Source organism: Hyla sarda, unplaced genomic scaffold, assembly GCF_029499605.1.
Source record: "Hyla sarda isolate aHylSar1 unplaced genomic scaffold, aHylSar1.hap1 scaffold_1551, whole genome shotgun sequence".
Classification (NCBI taxonomy): domain Eukaryota; kingdom Metazoa; phylum Chordata; class Amphibia; order Anura; family Hylidae; genus Hyla; species Hyla sarda.
The window spans coordinates 61,677-82,915 of record NW_026608187.1 but is presented as its reverse complement, the minus strand read 5'-3'; the positions used below and the strand labels follow the sequence as shown (position 1 = coordinate 82,915).

At 46.3% G+C, this 21,239-nt stretch overlaps 9 non-coding genes and 1 pseudogene across 9 annotated transcripts; all 10 read right to left on the bottom strand.

The window, feature by feature from the left end:
* Positions 1 to 730: 730 nt before the first annotated feature.
* Positions 731 to 921, bottom strand: LOC130310095 (U2 spliceosomal RNA). The gene has a single exon (XR_008858656.1). It is a non-coding gene; the product is annotated as a U2 spliceosomal RNA (small nuclear RNA).
* A 2,098-nt stretch (positions 922 to 3,019) lies between these two features.
* LOC130310094 (U2 spliceosomal RNA) lies at positions 3,020 to 3,210 on the bottom strand. The gene has a single exon (XR_008858655.1). It is a non-coding gene; the product is annotated as a U2 spliceosomal RNA (small nuclear RNA).
* Positions 3,211 to 5,296: 2,086 nt separating this feature from the next.
* LOC130310093 (U2 spliceosomal RNA) lies at positions 5,297 to 5,487 on the bottom strand. Its single transcript, XR_008858654.1, has one exon. It is a non-coding gene; the product is annotated as a U2 spliceosomal RNA (small nuclear RNA).
* Positions 5,488 to 7,578: 2,091 nt separating this feature from the next.
* On the bottom strand, positions 7,579 to 7,769 carry LOC130310092 (U2 spliceosomal RNA). Its single transcript, XR_008858653.1, has one exon. It is a non-coding gene; the product is annotated as a U2 spliceosomal RNA (small nuclear RNA).
* Positions 7,770 to 9,850: 2,081 nt separating this feature from the next.
* On the bottom strand, positions 9,851 to 10,041 carry LOC130310091 (U2 spliceosomal RNA). The gene has a single exon (XR_008858652.1). It is a non-coding gene; the product is annotated as a U2 spliceosomal RNA (small nuclear RNA).
* A 2,091-nt stretch (positions 10,042 to 12,132) lies between these two features.
* Positions 12,133 to 12,323, bottom strand: LOC130310090 (U2 spliceosomal RNA). The gene has a single exon (XR_008858651.1). It is a non-coding gene; the product is annotated as a U2 spliceosomal RNA (small nuclear RNA).
* Positions 12,324 to 14,413: 2,090 nt separating this feature from the next.
* Positions 14,414 to 14,604, bottom strand: LOC130310089 (U2 spliceosomal RNA). Its single transcript, XR_008858650.1, has one exon. It is a non-coding gene; the product is annotated as a U2 spliceosomal RNA (small nuclear RNA).
* Positions 14,605 to 16,694: 2,090 nt separating this feature from the next.
* LOC130310102 (U2 spliceosomal RNA) lies at positions 16,695 to 16,878 on the bottom strand. The gene has a single exon (XR_008858662.1). It is a non-coding gene; the product is annotated as a U2 spliceosomal RNA (small nuclear RNA).
* Positions 16,879 to 17,650: 772 nt separating this feature from the next.
* Positions 17,651 to 17,760, bottom strand: LOC130310105 (U2 spliceosomal RNA; annotated as a pseudogene).
* A 2,087-nt stretch (positions 17,761 to 19,847) lies between these two features.
* LOC130310099 (U2 spliceosomal RNA) lies at positions 19,848 to 20,037 on the bottom strand. The gene has a single exon (XR_008858660.1). It is a non-coding gene; the product is annotated as a U2 spliceosomal RNA (small nuclear RNA).
* Positions 20,038 to 21,239: the final 1,202 nt, after the last annotated feature.

The following is a 21,239-nucleotide window of genomic DNA, read 5'->3' as shown; positions in this document are numbered from 1 at the left end:
TAAAGTATAGATCTCAAAGTCTGTGCACAGAATTTAGCAAGGGCCTCGCACCTTCTGATGCATCAGGTAGGTGCACAATAGCATAGCCTAACCCTCTGTACTTTGGTCTATATTGATGCGGGACATAGACAGCCAGCTGATGACCAATCCATTAGTGCAATGGATGGCTGGAAGCATTTGTCTTTGCCTTTGCAATACCACAGAAGCAATGCATGGTCAATGTACAGCAATGACACACCTGTGTGAACAGCCAGGAGACCCCCCCCCATGTTATGTTACATAGTTACATAGTTAGTACGGTCGAAAAAAGACATATGTCCATCAAGTTCAACCAGGGAATTAAGGGGTAGGGGTGTGGCGCGATATTGGGGAAGGGATGAGATTTTATATTTCTTCATAAGCATTAATCTTATTTTGTCAATTAGGAACATTCAGCACCCACCCGCTATCAAGGCAGCTGCCTATCATGTCATGCCCTACCTGCACAGGTGTGCTGGCTACTCAAATGATCCAATTAAGGAGGCCATTTAGTCAGCAGCAGCAGAAGTCCTGTGCCTGGACGCTCCAACAGCGGCCAGACACAAGCAGAAGCAGAAGCAGCAGAAGCAGCAGCAGCACCACCTTTTGTTTTTTGGCTGCAGCAGCAGCAAGGCCCACAGGGCTGGCTAGCTGGCTAGCCAGCAAGCAGGTAGCAATGAAAGTAGGAATCTTTCTTTTTAACCCTGTAAGGGGGTGGTGCACTGTACCCGAAGATACTGCCATATCGGGTCAATGCATAGGGCGACGGAAGCAAGCTTCGAAATCGGCCCCCGTTCTCAAAAATCCATTTAATATATGGTCCCCAGATAGGGGACGTATCAGATATTAAACTGATAAGAACAGATACTACACTTGATCTTAGCCAAAAGGCCGAGAAGCGATAACCGTGAAAGGGGCGGGCCCAACAAGGTGCCCTTCATGGGCACTATCACTGCTTGCTGTCAGGGAGGCTGCCAGACAATTTTCCATGCACACTCTGGGCTGGGGGGCAGTCAACCACCAGTACACACAGCAGAACCTAAACCCATACCATTATTGCTAAGCAGCAAGACAGGGGCCCATTGCACTCCCACGGGGCCTTTTTAAATGCAATCCATAACCCGGATTTGCCAGGAACCCTTCTTACTCCTCCTACTTGCATGTGACACTGGGCTTAGGATCTGCATAGGAAACACACACACAAGCACACACCTACCTTTGTTGCCTGCAGATGCCTCCTTGGCTGTCCCCAAACGGTATCAAACCAACACCCACGGGAAGCTGTAAGCATAGAGGACATGCCTGCACCCCATTGGACTTACCTGTGTGGGTTAAACCCGGGTTATTTGACAACCTATGGCGGTGATGGTTCTGCTCAGGCAGAGCAGTGCTGATGCTCCTCATAAAGCTGTCGCTGCTGTGAAGGTTCTAGGTGACATCACAAATCCCTATGGTTACATACACAACAAAGCTGGGTTGTTGTTGTTTACACTCTGCAAGGCCTGTGGAAGTGAGTGACATCATAGCACTGTAGTTCTGAGGGTTCTAGATGGATGCAACAATCTCCTGTTGCTTCTATGAAGGCCATAATAGACGACATCACCAAACAGCTCCATAGTCACATACACAGCAAAGGAGAGATGTTGTTTACACCTAGTGATGTCAGTGGTATTGAGTGACATCACAGCACAGTGCTAAGGCTCCTGGGCCTGGACACAGCAGCGGCTGCAATATCTCAACGGAGAATACGTTTATATATATGTGTGTGTGCGCGTATATATATATATATATATATATATATATATATATATATATATAAATATATATATTTCTCCGCCGAAATCACTTTTAAACCCATTTCCACCTTTTTTTCCCTTCTCTTCCTCTTACTTTTTTTTCACGTTTTTTTTACGTTTTTCTCCTTTTCGCCTCTTTCTGGGCGTATTATTCTTCTTTTTCTTCTTTTTTTTCGTCTAATGCATACCCCATCAGTGCAGCAATGCTTATTCAATACCGCCAGCAGATGGAGACACTGGGGGATAATTTTCTAAGGATTTATACTGATTTTTCCTGTCTGAATTTGTCGCACAGAAAGTTGCAGGCCAAATATGTGTGACATTTCTGCGACTTTAGCTTCTAGAGCATTTTTACAACATTATACATAGGTGCTGAATACATAAAAAGCGACTGTTCAGCGACAGACAAGTCGCATCGGCTGAAAGTAGGCCAGAATGTCAGTCCATGTTGGAGCAGGTTTAGATACAGTCTAAAGTATAGATCTCAAAGTCTGTGCACAGAATTTAGCAAGGGCCTCGCACCTTCTGATGCATCAGGTAGGTGCACAATAGCATAGCCTAACCCTCTGTACTTTGGTCTATATTGATGCGGGACATAGACAGCCAGCTGATGACCAATCCATTAGTGCAATGGATGGCTGGAAGCATTTGTCTTTGCCTTTGCAATACCACAGAAGCAATGCATGGTCAATGTACAGCAATGACACACCTGTGTGAACAGCCAGGAGACCCCCCCCCCCCCATGTTATGTTACATAGTTACATAGTTAGTACGGTCGAAAAAAGACATATGTCCATCAAGTTCAACCAGGGAATTAAGGGGTAGGGGTGTGGCGCGATATTGGGGAAGGGATGAGATTTTATATTTCTTCATAAGCATTAATCTTATTTTGTCAATTAGGAACATTCAGCACCCACCCGCTATCAAGGCAGCTGCCTATCATGTCATGCCCTACCTGCACAGGTGTGCTGGCTACTCAAATGATCCAATTAAGGAGGCCATTTAGTCAGCAGCAGCAGAAGTCCTGTGCCTGGACGCTCCAACAGCGGCCAGACACAAGCAGAAGCAGAAGCAGCAGAAGCAGCAGCAGCACCACCTTTTGTTTTTTGGCTGCAGCAGCAGCAAGGCCCACAGGGCTGGCTAGCTGGCTAGCCAGCAAGCAGGTAGCAATGAAAGTAGGAATCTTTCTTTTTAACCCTGTAAGGGGGTGGTGCACTGTACCCGAAGATACTGCCATATCGGGTCAATGCATAGGGCGACGGAAGCAAGCTTCGAAATCGGCCCCCGTTCTCAAAAATCCATTTAATATATGGTCCCCAGATAGGGGACGTATCAGATATTAAACTGATAAGAACAGATACTACACTTGATCTTAGCCAAAAGGCCGAGAAGCGATAACCGTGAAAGGGGCGGGCCCAACAAGGTGCCCTTCATGGGCACTATCACTGCTTGCTGTCAGGGAGGCTGCCAGACAATTTTCCATGCACACTCTGGGCTGGGGGGCAGTCAACCACCAGTACACACAGCAGAACCTAAACCCATACCATTATTGCTAAGCAGCAAGACAGGGGCCCATTGCACTCCCACGGGGCCTTTTTAAATGCAATCCATAACCCGGATTTGCCAGGAACCCTTCTTACTCCTCCTACTTGCATGTGACACTGGGCTTAGGATCTGCATAGGAAACACACACACAAGCACACACCTACCTTTGTTGCCTGCAGATGCCTCCTTGGCTGTCCCCAAACGGTATCAAACCAACACCCACGGGAAGCTGTAAGCATAGAGGACATGCCTGCACCCCATTGGACTTACCTGTGTGGGTTAAACCCGGGTTATTTGACAACCTATGGCGGTGATGGTTCTGCTCAGGCAGAGCAGTGCTGATGCTCCTCATAAAGCTGTCGCTGCTGTGAAGGTTCTAGGTGACATCACAAATCCCTATGGTTACATACACAACAAAGCTGGGTTGTTGTTGTTTACACTCTGCAAGGCCTGTGGAAGTGAGTGACATCATAGCACTGTAGTTCTGAGGGTTCTAGATGGATGCAACAATCTCCTGTTGCTTCTATGAAGGCCATAATAGACGACATCACCAAACAGCTCCATAGTCACATACACAGCAAAGGAGAGATGTTGTTTACACCTAGTGATGTCAGTGGTATTGAGTGACATCACAGCACAGTGCTAAGGCTCCTGGGCCTGGACACAGCAGCGGCTGCAATATCTCAACGGAGAATACGTTTATATATATGTGTGTGTGTGCGCGTATATATATATATATATATATATATATATATATATATATATATATATATTCTCCGCCGAAATCACTTTTAAACCCATTTCCACCTTTTTTTCCCTTCTCTTCCTCTTACTTTTTTTTCACGTTTTTTTTACGTTTTTCTCCTTTTCGCCTCTTTTCTGGGCGTATTATTCTTCTTTTTCTTCTTTTTTTTCGTCTAATGCATACCCCATCAGTGCAGCAATGCTTATTCAATACCGCCAGCAGATGGAGACACTGGGGGATAATTTTCTAAGGATTTATACTGATTTTTCCTGTCTGAATTTGTCGCACAGAAAGTTGCAGGCCAAATATGTGTGACATTTCTGCGACTTTAGCTTCTAGAGCATTTTTACAACATTATACATAGGTGCTGAATACATAAAAAGCGACTGTTCAGCGACAGACAAGTCGCATCGGCTGAAAGTAGGCCAGAATGTCAGTCCATGTTGGAGCAGGTTTAGATACAGTCTAAAGTATAGATCTCAAAGTCTGTGCACAGAATTTAGCAAGGGCCTCGCACCTTCTGATGCATCAGGTAGGTGCACAATAGCATAGCCTAACCCTCTGTACTTTGGTCTATATTGATGCGGGACATAGACAGCCAGCTGATGACCAATCCATTAGTGCAATGGATGGCTGGAAGCATTTGTCTTTGCCTTTGCAATACCACAGAAGCAATGCATGGTCAATGTACAGCAATGACACACCTGTGTGAACAGCCAGGAGACCCCCCCCCCCATGTTATGTTACATAGTTACATAGTTAGTACGGTCGAAAAAAGACATATGTCCATCAAGTTCAACCAGGGAATTAAGGGGTAGGGGTGTGGCGCGATATTGGGGAAGGGATGAGATTTTATATTTCTTCATAAGCATTAATCTTATTTTGTCAATTAGGAACATTCAGCACCCACCCGCTATCAAGGCAGCTGCCTATCATGTCATGCCCTACCTGCACAGGTGTGCTGGCTACTCAAATGATCCAATTAAGGAGGCCATTTAGTCAGCAGCAGCAGAAGTCCTGTGCCTGGACGCTCCAACAGCGGCCAGACACAAGCAGAAGCAGAAGCAGCAGAAGCAGCACCACCTTTTGTTTTTTGGCTGCAGCAGCAGCAAGGCCCACAGGGCTGGCTAGCTGGCTAGCCAGCAAGCAGGTAGCAATGAAAGTAGGAATCTTTCTTTTTAACCCTGTAAGGGGGTGGTGCACTGTACCCGAAGATACTGCCATATCGGGTCAATGCATAGGGCGACGGAAGCAAGCTTCGAAATCGGCCCCCGTTCTCAAAAATCCATTTAATATATGGTCCCCAGATAGGGGACGTATCAGATATTAAACTGATAAGAACAGATACTACACTTGATCTTAGCCAAAAGGCCGAGAAGCGATAACCGTGAAAGGGGCGGGCCCAACAAGGTGCCCTTCATGGGCACTATCACTGCTTGCTGTCAGGGAGGCTGCCAGACAATTTTCCATGCACACTCTGGGCTGGGGGGCAGTCAACCACCAGTACACACAGCAGAACCTAAACCCATACCATTATTGCTAAGCAGCAAGACAGGGGCCCATTGCACTCCCACGGGGCCTTTTTAAATGCAATCCATAACCCGGATTTGCCAGGAACCCTTCTTACTCCTCCTACTTGCATGTGACACTGGGCTTAGGATCTGCATAGGAAACACACACACAAGCACACACCTACCTTTGTTGCCTGCAGATGCCTCCTTGGCTGTCCCCAAACGGTATCAAACCAACACCCACGGGAAGCTGTAAGCATAGAGGACATGCCTGCACCCCATTGGACTTACCTGTGTGGGTTAAACCCGGGTTATTTGACAACCTATGGCGGTGATGGTTCTGCTCAGGCAGAGCAGTGCTGATGCTCCTCATAAAGCTGTCGCTGCTGTGAAGGTTCTAGGTGACATCACAAATCCCTATGGTTACATACACAACAAAGCTGGGTTGTTGTTGTTTACACTCTGCAAGGCCTGTGGAAGTGAGTGACATCATAGCACTGTAGTTCTGAGGGTTCTAGATGGATGCAACAATCTCCTGTTGCTTCTATGAAGGCCATAATAGACGACATCACCAAACAGCTCCATAGTCACATACACAGCAAAGGAGAGATGTTGTTTACACCTAGTGATGTCAGTGGTATTGAGTGACATCACAGCACAGTGCTAAGGCTCCTGGGCCTGGACACAGCAGCGGCTGCAATATCTCAACGGAGAATACGTTTATATATATGTGTGTGTGTGCGCGTATATATATATATATATATATATATATATATATATATATATATATTTCTCCGCCGAAATCACTTTTAAACCCATTTCCACCTTTTTTTCCCTTCTCTTCCTCTTACTTTTTTTTCACGTTTTTTTACGTTTTTCTCCTTTTCGCCTCTTTTCTGGGCGTATTATTCTTCTTTTTCTTCTTTTTTTTCGTCTAATGCATACCCCATCAGTGCAGCAATGCTTATTCAATACCGCCAGCAGATGGAGACACTGGGGGATAATTTTCTAAGGATTTATACTGATTTTTCCTGTCTGAATTTGTCGCACAGAAAGTTGCAGGCCAAATATGTGTGACATTTCTGCGACTTTAGCTTCTAGAGCATTTTTACAACATTATACATAGGTGCTGAATACATAAAAAGCGACTGTTCAGCGACAGACAAGTCGCATCGGCTGAAAGTAGGCCAGAATGTCAGTCCATGTTGGAGCAGGTTTAGATACAGTCTAAAGTATAGATCTCAAAGTCTGTGCACAGAATTTAGCAAGGGCCTCGCACCTTCTGATGCATCAGGTAGGTGCACAATAGCATAGCCTAACCCTCTGTACTTTGGTCTATATTGATGCGGGACATAGACAGCCAGCTGATGACCAATCCATTAGTGCAATGGATGGCTGGAAGAATTTGTCTTTGCCTTTGCAATACCACAGAAGCAATGCATGGTCAATGTACAGCAATGACACACCTGTGTGAACAGCCAGGAGACCCCCCCCCCCCCCATGTTATGTTACATAGTTACATAGTTAGTACGGTCGAAAAAAGACATATGTCCATCAAGTTCAACCAGGGAATTAAGGGGTAGGGGTGTGGCGCGATATTGGGGAAGGGATGAGATTTTATATTTCTTCATAAGCATTAATCTTATTTTGTCAATTAGGAACATTCAGCACCCACCCGCTATCAAGGCAGCTGCCTATCATGTCATGCCCTACCTGCACAGGTGTGCTGGCTACTCAAATGATCCAATTAAGGAGGCCATTTAGTCAGCAGCAGCAGAAGTCCTGTGCCTGGACGCTCCAACAGCGGCCAGACACAAGCAGAAGCAGAAGCAGCAGAAGCAGCAGCAGCACCACCTTTTGTTTTTTGGCTGCAGCAGCAGCAAGGCCCACAGGGCTGGCTAGCTGGCTAGCCAGCAAGCAGGTAGCAATGAAAGTAGGAATCTTTCTTTTTAACCCTGTAAGGGGGTGGTGCACTGTACCCGAAGATACTGCCATATCGGGTCAATGCATAGGGCGACGGAAGCAAGCTTCGAAATCGGCCCCCGTTCTCAAAAATCCATTTAATATATGGTCCCCAGATAGGGGACGTATCAGATATTAAACTGATAAGAACAGATACTACACTTGATCTTAGCCAAAAGGCCGAGAAGCGATAACCGTGAAAGGGGCGGGCCCAACAAGGTGCCCTTCATGGGCACTATCACTGCTTGCTGTCAGGGAGGCTGCCAGACAATTTTCCATGCACACTCTGGGCTGGGGGGCAGTCAACCACCAGTACACACAGCAGAACCTAAACCCATACCATTATTGCTAAGCAGCAAGACAGGGGCCCATTGCACTCCCACGGGGCCTTTTTAAATGCAATCCATAACCCGGATTTGCCAGGAACCCTTCTTACTCCTCCTACTTGCATGTGACACTGGGCTTAGGATCTGCATAGGAAACACACACACAAGCACACACCTACCTTTGTTGCCTGCAGATGCCTCCTTGGCTGTCCCCAAACGGTATCAAACCAACACCCACGGGAAGCTGTAAGCATAGAGGACATGCCTGCACCCCATTGGACTTACCTGTGTGGGTTAAACCCGGGTTATTTGACAACCTATGGCGGTGATGGTTCTGCTCAGGCAGAGCAGTGCTGATGCTCCTCATAAAGCTGTCGCTGCTGTGAAGGTTCTAGGTGACATCACAAATCCCTATGGTTACATACACAACAAAGCTGGGTTGTTGTTGTTTACACTCTGCAAGGCCTGTGGAAGTGAGTGACATCATAGCACTGTAGTTCTGAGGGTTCTAGATGGATGCAACAATCTCCTGTTGCTTCTATGAAGGCCATAATAGACGACATCACCAAACAGCTCCATAGTCACATACACAGCAAAGGAGAGATGTTGTTTACACCTAGTGATGTCAGTGGTATTGAGTGACATCACAGCACAGTGCTAAGGCTCCTGGGCCTGGACACAGCAGCGGCTGCAATATCTCAACGGAGAATACGTTTATATATATGTGTGTGTGTGCGCGTATATATATATATATATATATATATATATATATATATATATATTTCTCCGCCGAAATCACTTTTAAACCCATTTCCACCTTTTTTTCCCTTCTCTTCCTCTTACTTTTTTTTCACGTTTTTTTACGTTTTTCTCCTTTTCGCCTCTTTTCTGGGCGTATTATTCTTCTTTTTCTTCTTTTTTTTCGTCTAATGCATACCCCATCAGTGCAGCAATGCTTATTCAATACCGCCAGCAGATGGAGACACTGGGGGATAATTTTCTAAGGATTTATACTGATTTTTCCTGTCTGAATTTGTCGCACAGAAAGTTGCAGGCCAAATATGTGTGACATTTCTGCGACTTTAGCTTCTAGAGCATTTTTACAACATTATACATAGGTGCTGAATACATAAAAAGCGACTGTTCAGCGACAGACAAGTCGCATCGGCTGAAAGTAGGCCAGAATGTCAGTCCATGTTGGAGCAGGTTTAGATACAGTCTAAAGTATAGATCTCAAAGTCTGTGCACAGAATTTAGCAAGGGCCTCGCACCTTCTGATGCATCAGGTAGGTGCACAATAGCATAGCCTAACCCTCTGTACTTTGGTCTATATTGATGCGGGACATAGACAGCCAGCTGATGACCAATCCATTAGTGCAATGGATGGCTGGAAGCATTTGTCTTTGCCTTTGCAATACCACAGAAGCAATGCATGGTCAATGTACAGCAATGACACACCTGTGTGAACAGCCAGGAGACCCCCCCCCCCCCCCATGTTATGTTACATAGTTATATAGTTAGTACGGTCGAAAAAAGACATATGTCCATCAAGTTCAACCAGGGAATTAAGGGGTAGGGGTGTGGCGCGATATTGGGGAAGGGATGAGATTTTATATTTCTTCATAAGCATTAATCTTATTTTGTCAATTAGGAACATTCAGCACCCACCCGCTATCAAGGCAGCTGCCTATCATGTCATGCCCTACCTGCACAGGTGTGCTGGCTACTCAAATGATCCAATTAAGGAGGCCATTTAGTCAGCAGCAGCAGAAGTCCTGTGCCTGGACGCTCCAACAGCAGCCAGACACAAGCAGAAGCAGAAGCAGCAGAAGCACCACCTTTTGTTTCTTGGCTGCAGCAGCAGCAAGGCCCACAGGGCTGGCTAGCTGGCTAGCCAGCAAGCAGGTAGCAATGAAAGTAGGAATCTTTCTTTTTAACCCTGTAAGGGGGTGGTGCACTGTACCCGAAGATACTGCCATATCGGGTCAATGCATAGGGCGACGGAAGCAAGCTTCGAAATCGGCCCCCGTTCTCAAAAATCCATTTAATATATGGTCCCCAGATAGGGGACGTATCAGATATTAAACTGATAAGAACAGATACTACACTTGATCTTAGCCAAAAGGCCGAGAAGCGATAACCGTGAAAGGGGCGGGCCCAACAAGGTGCCCTTCATGGGCACTATCACTGCTTGCTGTCAGGGAGGCTGCCAGACAATTTTCCATGCACACTCTGGGCTGGGGGGCAGTCAACCACCAGTACACACAGCAGAACCTAAACCCATACCATTATTGCTAAGCAGCAAGACAGGGGCCCATTGCACTCCCACGGGGCCTTTTTAAATGCAATCCATAACCCGGATTTGCCAGGAACCCTTCTTACTCCTCCTACTTGCATGTGACACTGGGCTTAGGATCTGCATAGGAAACACACACACAAGCACACACCTACCTTTGTTGCCTGCAGATGCCTCCTTGGCTGTCCCCAAACGGTATCAAACCAACACCCACGGGAAGCTGTAAGCATAGAGGACATGCCTGCACCCCATTGGACTTACCTGTGTGGGTTAAACCCGGGTTATTTGACAACCTATGGCGGTGATGGTTCTGCTCAGGCAGAGCAGTGCTGATGCTCCTCATAAAGCTGTCGCTGCTGTGAAGGTTCTAGGTGACATCACAAATCCCTATGGTTACATACACAACAAAGCTGGGTTGTTGTTGTTTACACTCTGCAAGGCCTGTGGAAGTGAGTGACATCATAGCACTGTAGTTCTGAGGGTTCTAGATGGATGCAACAATCTCCTGTTGCTTCTATGAAGGCCATAATAGACGACATCACCAAACAGCTCCATAGTCACATACACAGCAAAGGAGAGATGTTGTTTACACCTAGTGATGTCAGTGGTATTGAGTGACATCACAGCACAGTGCTAAGGCTCCTGGGCCTGGACACAGCAGCGGCTGCAATATCTCAACGGAGAATACGTTTATATATATGTGTGTGTGTGCGCGTATATATATATATATATATGTATATATATATATATATATATATATATATATTTCTCCGCCGAAATCACTTTTAAACCCATTTCCACCTTTTTTTCCCTTCTCTTCCTCTTACTTTTTTTTCACGTTTTTTTACGTTTTTCTCCTTTTCGCCTCTTTTCTGGGCGTATTATTCTTCTTTTTCTTCTTTTTTTTCGTCTAATGCATACCCCATCAGTGCAGCAATGCTTATTCAATACCGCCAGCAGATGGAGACACTGGGGGATAATTTTCTAAGGATTTATACTGATTTTTCCTGTCTGAATTTGTCGCACAGAAAGTTGCAGGCCAAATATGTGTGACATTTCTGCGACTTTAGCTTCTAGAGCATTTTTACAACATTATACATAGGTGCTGAATACATAAAAAGCGACTGTTCAGCGACAGACAAGTCGCATCGGCTGAAAGTAGGCCAGAATGTCAGTCCATGTTGGAGCAGGTTTAGATACAGTCTAAAGTATAGATCTCAAAGTCTGTGCACAGAATTTAGCAAGGGCCTCGCACCTTCTGATGCATCAGGTAGGTGCACAATAGCATAGCCTAACCCTCTGTACTTTGGTCTATATTGATGCGGGACATAGACAGCCAGCTGATGACCAATCCATTAGTGCAATGGATGGCTGGAAGCATTTGTCTTTGCCTTTGCAATACCACAGAAGCAATGCATGGTCAATTTACAGCAATGACACACCTGTGTGAACAGCCAGGAGACCCCCCCCCCCCCCCCCATGTTATGTTACATAGTTATATAGTTAGTACGGTCGAAAAAAGACATATGTCCATCAAGTTCAACCAGGGAATTAAGGGGTAGGGGTGTGGCGCGATATTGGGGAAGGGATGAGATTTTATATTTCTTCATAAGCATTAATCTTATTTTGTCAATTAGGAACATTCAGCACCCACCCGCTATCAAGGCAGCTGCCTATCATGTCATGCCCTACCTGCACAGGTGTGCTGGCTACTCAAATGATCCAATTAAGGAGGCCATTTAGTCAGCAGCAGCAGAAGTCCTGTGCCTGGACGCTCCAACAGCAGCCAGACACAAGCAGAAGCAGAAGCAGCAGAAGCACCACCTTTTGTTTCTTGGCTGCAGCAGCAGCAAGGCCCACAGGGCTGGCTAGCTGGCTAGCCAGCAAGCAGGTAGCAATGAAAGTAGGAATCTTTCTTTTTAACCCTGTAAGGGGGTGGTGCACTGTACCCGAAGATACTGCCATATCGGGTCAATGCATAGGGCGACGGAAGCAAGCTTCGAAATCGGCCCCCGTTCTCAAAAATCCATTTAATATATGGTCCCCAGATAGGGGACGTATCAGATATTAAACTGATAAGAACAGATACTACACTTGATCTTAGCCAAAAGGCCGAGAAGCGATAACCGTGAAAGGGGCGGGCCCAACAAGGTGCCCTTCATGGGCACTATCACTGCTTGCTGTCAGGGAGGCTGCCAGACAATTTTCCATGCACACTCTGGGCTGGGGGGCAGTCAACCACCAGTACACACAGCAGAACCTAAACCCATACCATTATTGCTAAGCAGCAAGACAGGGGCCCATTGCACTCCCACGGGGCCTTTTTAAATGCAATCCATAACCCGGATTTGCCAGGAACCCTTCTTACTCCTCCTACTTGCATGTGACACTGGGCTTAGGATCTGCATAGGAAACACACACACAAGCACACACCTACCTTTGTTGCCTGCAGATGCCTCCTTGGCTGTCCCCAAACGGTATCAAACCAACACCCACGGGAAGCTGTAAGCATAGAGGACATGCCTGCACCCCATTGGACTTACCTGTGTGGGTTAAACCCGGGTTATTTGACAACCTATGGCGGTGATGGTTCTGCTCAGGCAGAGCAGTGCTGATGCTCCTCATAAAGCTGTCGCTGCTGTGAAGGTTCTAGGTGACATCACAAATCCCTATGGTTACATACACAACAAAGCTGGGTTGTTGTTGTTTACACTCTGCAAGGCCTGTGGAAGTGAGTGACATCATAGCACTGTAGTTCTGAGGGTTCTAGATGGATGCAACAATCTCCTGTTGCTTCTATGAAGGCCATAATAGACGACATCACCAAACAGCTCCATAGTCACATACACAGCAAAGGAGAGATGTTGTTTACACCTAGTGATGTCAGTGGTATTGAGTGACATCACAGCACAGTGCTAAGGCTCCTGGGCCTGGACACAGCAGCGGCTGCAATATCTCAACGGAGAATACGTTTATATATATGTGTGTGTGTGCGCGTATATATATATATATATATGTATATATATATATATATATATATATATATTTCTCCGCCGAAATCACTTTTAAACCCATTTCCACCTTTTTTTCCCTTCTCTTCCTCTTACTTTTTTTTCACGTTTTTTTACGTTTTTCTCCTTTTCGCCTCTTTTCTGGGCGTATTATTCTTCTTTTTCTTCTTTTTTTTCGTCTAATGCATACCCCATCAGTGCAGCAATGCTTATTCAATACCGCCAGCAGATGGAGACACTGGGGGATAATTTTCTAAGGATTTATACTGATTTTTCCTGTCTGAATTTGTCGCACAGAAAGTTGCAGGCCAAATATGTGTGACATTTCTGCGACTTTAGCTTCTAGAGCATTTTTACAACATTATACATAGGTGCTGAATACATAAAAAGCGACTGTTCAGCGACAGACAAGTCGCATCGGCTGAAAGTAGGCCAGAATGTCAGTCCATGTTGGAGCAGGTTTAGATACAGTCTAAAGTATAGATCTCAAAGTCTGTGCACAGAATTTAGCAAGGGCCTCGCACCTTCTGATGCATCAGGTAGGTGCACAATAGCATAGCCTAACCCTCTGTACTTTGGCTGATGACCAAGAAGGTGGCCAATCATTAGTGCAATGGATGGCTGGAAGCATTTGGTCTTTGCCTTTGCAATACCACAGAAGCAATGCATGGTCAATTTACAGCAATGACACAACCTGTGTGAACAGCCAGGAGACCCCCCCCACCCCCCCCCCCCCCCCCCCCCCCCCCATGTTATGTTACATAGTTATATAGTTAGTACGGTCGAAAAAAGACATATGTCCATCAAGTTCAACCAGGGAATTAAGGGGTAGGGGTGTGGCGCGATATTGGGGAAGGGATGAGATTTTATATTTCTTCATAAGCATTAATCTTATTTTGTCAATTAGGAACATTCAGCACCCACCCGCTATCAAGGCAGCTGCCTATCATGTCATGCCCTACCTGCACAGGTGTGCTGGCTACTCAAATGATCCAATTAAGGAGGCCATTTAGTCAGCAGCAGCAGAAGTCCTGTGCCTGGACGCTCCAACAGCAGCCAGACACAAGCAGAAGCAGAAGCAGCAGAAGCACCACCTTTTGTTTCTTGGCTGCAGCAGCAGCAAGGCCCACAGGGCTGGCTAGCTGGCTAGCCAGCAAGCAGGTAGCAATGAAAGTAGGAATCTTTCTTTTTAACCCTGTAAGGGGGTGGTGCACTGTACCCGAAGATACTGCCATATCGGGTCAATGCATAGGGCGACGGAAGCAAGCTTCGAAATCGGCCCCCGTTCTCAAAAATCCATTTAATATATGGTCCCCAGATAGGGGACGTATCAGATATTAAACTGATAAGAACAGATACTACACTTGATCTTAGCCAAAAGGCCGAGAAGCGATAACCGTGAAAGGGGCGGGCCCAACAAGGTGCCCTTCATGGGCACTATCACTGCTTGCTGTCAGGGAGGCTGCCAGACAATTTTCCATGCACACTCTGGGCTGGGGGGCAGTCAACCACCAGTACACACAGCAGAACCTAAACCCATACCATTATTGCTAAGCAGCAAGACAGGGGCCCATTGCACTCCCACGGGGCCTTTTTAAATGCAATCCATAACCCGGATTTGCCAGGAACCCTTCTTACTCCTCCTACTTGCATGTGACACTGGGCTTAGGATCTGCATAGGAAACACACACACAAGCACACACCTACCTTTGTTGCCTGCAGATGCCTCCTTGGCTGTCCCCAAACGGTATCAAACCAACACCCACGGGAAGCTGTAAGCATAGAGGACATGCCTGCACCCCATTGGACTTACCTGTGTGGGTTAAACCCGGGTTATTTGACAACCTATGGCGGTGATGGTTCTGCTCAGGCAGAGCAGTGCTGATGCTCCTCATAAAGCTGTCGCTGCTGTGAAGGTTCTAGGTGACATCACAAATCCCTATGGTTACATACACAACAAAGCTGGGTTGTTGTTGTTTACACTCTGCAAGGCCTGTGGAAGTGAGTGACATCATAGCACTGTAGTTCTGAGGGTTCTAGATGGATGCAACAATCTCCTGTTGCTTCTATGAAGGCCATAATAGACGACATCACCAAACAGCTCCATAGTCACATACACAGCAAAGGAGAGATGTTGTTTACACCTAGTGATGTCAGTGGTATTGAGTGACATCACAGCACAGTGCTAAGGCTCCTGGGCCTGGACACAGCAGCGGCTGCAATATCTCAACGGAGAATACGTTTATATATATGTGTGTGTGTGCGCGTATATATATATATATATATGTATATATATATATATATATATATTTCTCCGCCGAAATCACTTTTAAACCCATTTCCACCTTTTTTTCCCTTCTCTTCCTCTTACTTTTTTTTCACGTTTTTTTACGTTTTTCTCCTTTTCGCCTCTTTTCTGGGCGTATTATTCTTCTTTTTCTTCTTTTTTTTCGTCTAATGCATACCCCATCAGTGCAGCAATGCTTATTCAATACCGCCAGCAGATGGAGACACTGGGGGATAATTTTCTAAGGATTTATACTGATTTTTCCTGTCTGAATTTGTCGCACAGAAAGTTGCAGGCCAAATATGTGTGACATTTCTGCGACTTTAGCTTCTAGAGCATTTTTACAACATTATACATAGGTGCTGAATACATAAAAAGCGACTGTTCAGCGACAGACAAGTCGCATCGGCTGAAAGTAGGCCAGAATGTCAGTCCATGTTGGAGCAGGTTTAGATACAGTCTAAAGTATAGATCTCAAAGTCTGTGCACAGAATTTAGCAAGGGCCTCGCACCTTCTGATGCATCAGGTAGGTGCACAATAGCATAGCCTAACCCTCTGTACTTTGGTCTATATTGATGCGGGACATAGACAGCCAGCTGATGACCAATCCATTAGTGCAATGGATGGCTGGAAGCATTTGTCTTTGCCTTTGCAATACCACAGAAGCAATGCATGGTCAATGTACAGCAATGACACACCTGTGTGAACAGCCAGGAGACCCCCCCCCCCCCCCATGTTATGTTACATAGTTACATAGTTAGTACGGTCGAAAAAAGACATATGTCCATCAAGTTCAACCAGGGAATTAAGGGGTAGGGGTGTGGCGCGATATTGGGGAAGGGATGAGATTTTATATTTCTTCATAAGCATTAATCTTATTTTGTCAATTAGGAACATTCAGCACCCACCCGCTATCAAGGCAGCTGCCTATCATGTCATGCCCTACCTGCACAGGTGTGCTGGCTACTCAAATGATCCAATTAAGGAGGCCATTTAGTCAGCAGCAGCAGAAGTCCTGTGCCTGGATGCTCCAACAGCGGCCAGACACAAGCAGAAGCAGAAGCAGCAGAAGCAGCAGCAGCACCACCTTTTGTTTTTTGGCTGCAGCAGCAGCAAGGCCCACAGGGCTGGCTAGCTGGCTAGCCAGCAAGCAGGTAGCAATGAAAGTAGGAATCTTTCTTTTTAACCCTGTAAGGGGGTGGTGCACTGTACCCGAAGATACTGCCATATCGGGTCAATGCATAGGGCGACGGAAGCAAGCTTCGAAATCGGCCCCCGTTCTCAAAAATCCATTTAATATATGGTCCCCAGATAGGGGACGTATCAGATATTAAACTGATAAGAACAGATTTTTTTTTTTTTTTTTTATCTAAAGCCGAGGAACGTGCTTTCGATTCACCCAAAGTGCAAGAAAAAGTGCAAACGTGTTACACTAAAAAAAACGTGCACAAAGGATGCGGTCTATCGCAAGCCCTTCTCCGATAGGAGAGAGGCCCCCCAACAAACCTTACCCTTCGCCTCCGGACCAAAAGGTACCTGCGAGGTTCCAGGTTCGATGTCCCTTTTCGCCGAAGCTACTAGGGGACCACAAATGCTCCCGGCATCCCCCTTGGCGTTAGCCAAGGTATCTGCCCGCAGAGCCGATTACGGTAGGTACCCTGCCAAAGCAGGAGTACCCGGGGTGTTTGCAGGGAGGTGCGGAACCTAATGGCCACACACACCTCCCCTAGACCGCCAGGAGGGACACCCAGAAGGGCTACCGCATCCTGACCAATCCTGTGAACACACAACACGCAAAAAGTGACACAGTGAGACAAAAAAAGAAATAAATAAGTGAATGTGTGCAGATATACTGCCCGGACATCCGGCCGGATCTATAAAAATTTCTCTGATCCTAGCCAGAAGGCCGGGAATCAAGAGGTGAGTGCCACAAGGTGAAGAGATTATGGTGCCCGTGCTTCAACTCAGTGAGCCTATTCTCCCAGTGAGTTTCGGCACCTCGGGGTCACCACTCCCCGAGGCACAAAAGTACCTCGGCTCTAGACCCTCTCAGCCTCATGGCGAGACCCGGAGGGAACAGGTCACATCGGGGCAGCCGTCGAGCTGATTCCTCAGAACCAGCCCCGGAAAGCCCTGGTACACCTGCTCCTCCATGCAGCACCCATCCCCACCAGCCCCATACCGGCGTTACTATACACCGGCATGAAAAACTGATAAGAACAGATACTACACTTGATCTTAGCCAAAAGGCCGAGAAGCGATAACTGTGAAAGGGGCGGGCCCAACAAGGTGCCCTTCATGGGCACTATCACTGCTTGCTGTCAGGGAGGCTGCCAGACAATTTTCCATGCACACTCTGGGCTGGGGGGCAGTCAACCACCAGTACACACAGCAGAACCTAAACCCATACCATTATTGCTAAGCAGCAAGACAGGGGCCCATTGCACTCCCACGGGGCCTTTTTAAATGCAATCCATAACCCGGATTTGCCAGGAACCCTTCTTACTCCTCCTACTTGCATGTGACACTGGGCTTAGGATCTGCATAGGAAACACACACACAAGCACACACCTACCTTTGTTGCCTGCAGATGCCTCCTTGGCTGTCCCCAAACGGTATCAAACCAACACCCACGGGAAGCTGTAAGCATAGAGGACATGCCTGCACCCCATTGGACTTACCTGTGTGGGTTAAACCCGGGTTATTTGACAACCTATGGCGGTGATGGTTCTGCTCAGGCAGAGCAGTGCTGATGCTCCTCATAAAGCTGTCGCTGCTGTGAAGGTTCTAGGTGACATCACAAATCCCTATGGTTACATACACAACAAAGCTGGGTTGTTGTTGTTTACACTCTGCAAGGCCTGTGGAAGTGAGTGACATCATAGCACTGTAGTTCTGAGGGTTCTAGATGGATGCAACAATCTCCTGTTGCTTCTATGAAGGCCATAATAGACGACATCACCAAACAGCTCCATAGTCACATACACAGCAAAGGAGAGATGTTGTTTACACCTAGTGATGTCAGTGGTATTGAGTGACATCACAGCACAGTGCTAAGGCTCCTGGGCCTGGACACAGCAGCGGCTGCAATATCTCAACGGAGAATACGTTTATATATATGTGTGTGTGTGCGCGTATATATATATATATATATATATATATATATATATATATATATTTCTCCGCCGAAATCACTTTTAAACCCATTTCCACCTTTTTTTCCCTTCTCTTCCTCTTACTTTTTTTTCAAGTTTTTTTACGTTTTTCTCCTTTTCGCCTCTTTTCTGGGCGTATTATTCTTCTTTTTCTTCTTTTTTTTCGTCTAATGCATACCCCATCAGTGCAGCAATGCTTATTCAATACCGCCAGCAGATGGAGACACTGGGGGATAATTTTCTAAGGATTTATACTGATTTTTCCTGTCTGAATTTGTCGCACAGAAAGTTGCAGGCCAAATATGTGTGACATTTCTGCGACTTTAGCTTCTAGAGCATTTTTACAACATTATACATAGGTGCTGAATACATAAAAAGCGACTGTTCAGCGACAGACAAGTCGCATCGGCTGAAAGTAGGCCAGAATGTCAGTCCATGTTGGAGCAGGTTTAGATACAGTCTAAAGTATAGATCTCAAAGTCTGTGCACAGAATTTAGCAAGGGCCTCGCACCTTCTGATGCATCAGGTAGGTGCACAATAGCATAGCCTAACCCTCTGTACTTTGGTCTATATTGATGCGGGACATAGACAGCCAGCTGATGACCAATCCATTAGTGCAATGGATGGCTGGAAGCATTTGTCTTTGCCTTTGCAATACCACAGAAGCAATGCATGGTCAATGTACAGCAATGACACACCTGTGTGAACAGCCAGGAGACCCCCCCCCCCCATGTTATGTTACATAGTTACATAGTTAGTACGGTCGAAAAAAGACATATGTCCATCAAGTTCAACCAGGGAATTAAGGGGTAGGGGTGTGGCGCGATATTGGGGAAGGGATGAGATTTTATATTTCTTCATAAGCATTAATCTTATTTTGTCAATTAGGAACATTCAGCACCCACCCGCTATCAAGGCAGCTGCCTATCATGTCATGCCCTACCTGCACAGGTGTGCTGGCTACTCAAATGATCCAATTAAGGAGGCCATTTAGTCAGCAGCAGCAGAAGTCCTGTGCCTGGACGCTCCAACAGCGGCCAGACACAAGCAGAAGCAGAAGCAGCAGAAGCAGCAGCAGCACCACCTTTTGTTTTTTGGCTGCAGCAGCAGCAAGGCCCACAGGGCTGGCTAGCTGGCTAGCCAGCAAGCAGGTAGCAATGAAAGTAGGAATCTTTCTTTTTAACCCTGTAAGGGGGTGGTGCACTGTACCCGAAGATACTGCCATATCGGGTCAATGCATAGGGCGACGGAAGCAAGCTTCGAAATCGGCCCCCGTTCTCAAAAATCCATTTAATATATGGTCCCCAGATAGGGGACGTATCAGATATTAAACTGATAAGAACAGATTTAAAAAGTACATTTAAACGCATGTTAAGAACATAAAACCACTGTTTTTCCATTTTTGCCTTCTTCTTACCTGCTTTGATAAAAAAAAATCTGATTTTAGATTTGGTGCCCTCCCACCAGTGCAGCATAGGCTCGTGGGGTTTTCTTTGTGATTGCCAGCATTGGTAGGTCCGCACAAACTCCTCTTTTATCTCAGGGTCCTCTAGGAGTGTGGTGTTTAATCTCCAGAGGCCCCTTTTTGCTTTTTGCTCCCCCTCTAGCTCCAGGCCCACCAAGAGGAGCTTATGATCAGAGAAGATATTCTGCTCGAGCGTGCATTTCAGGGGTTTAAAAGCTCTAGAGGAAAAAATAAAATCGATTCTGGAGCTCACTCTTCCATTGGACCATGTGGCGCCCGGGTCCTCCGGCAAGAGATCCTTCCAGCAATCTTTCAAATTAAAATCATCAATAAAATTTTTAAGCAGGTAAGAAGTGCGGTCTTTACGATTAATATCCCCACCCTGCCGGTGTTCCCCATCACGTATGCAGTTAAAATCACCTCCCACCAGCAGGGGGGAAGACCCAACACAAAACAGTGGTAAAATTTCAAATAGTTCTGCCCGCTCCTGTTTATCAGGAGGGGCATACACATTTAAAACACAAATTAAAAGTCCATTAAAATATAGATGAATTAAAAGAGCTCTGCCAGGCACAATCTCAGTTACTGTATGAATAGAAAAGGACTGGCCTCGGCAGAGCAGCCCAACACCCACAGAACGACAGTCATTTGCACCGGACCATATGGATGGGCCCAGCTTCCAGTCTTCTTTTAAGTCTTTATAGTCCATTTTACTAGGGATTCCACATTCTTGTAGCAGGCAAAGGTCAAAGTCACATGTCTCTAGATAAGAAAATAAAGCAGCCCTGCGATCAGGGCTCTTTAAGGACCTCACATTGAGTGAGGCAATTTTTACAGGGATAGGCATAGTTTATGGAGAGTCCGTGCTTGGAGAATCAAAGTCAATAATAAGCTGCGTACCGTCATCCCCCGCCTGCGGGGTCATCAGCTCCTTGATGTTCTGAGGGTCGGAGCTTGAGATCGATGATGCCCCGACCCTGAGCTCGCTCTCGTCCGAACTACGGCACGCCGCTTTCCTTTGAATGTCTTCCTCTTCTTCTTCTCTTTGTCTTTTAAATGTCACACTGCTGTCCATATCCTCTGTGTTGCTCTCACTCGATGTAATCTCTGGCCCCCGGCT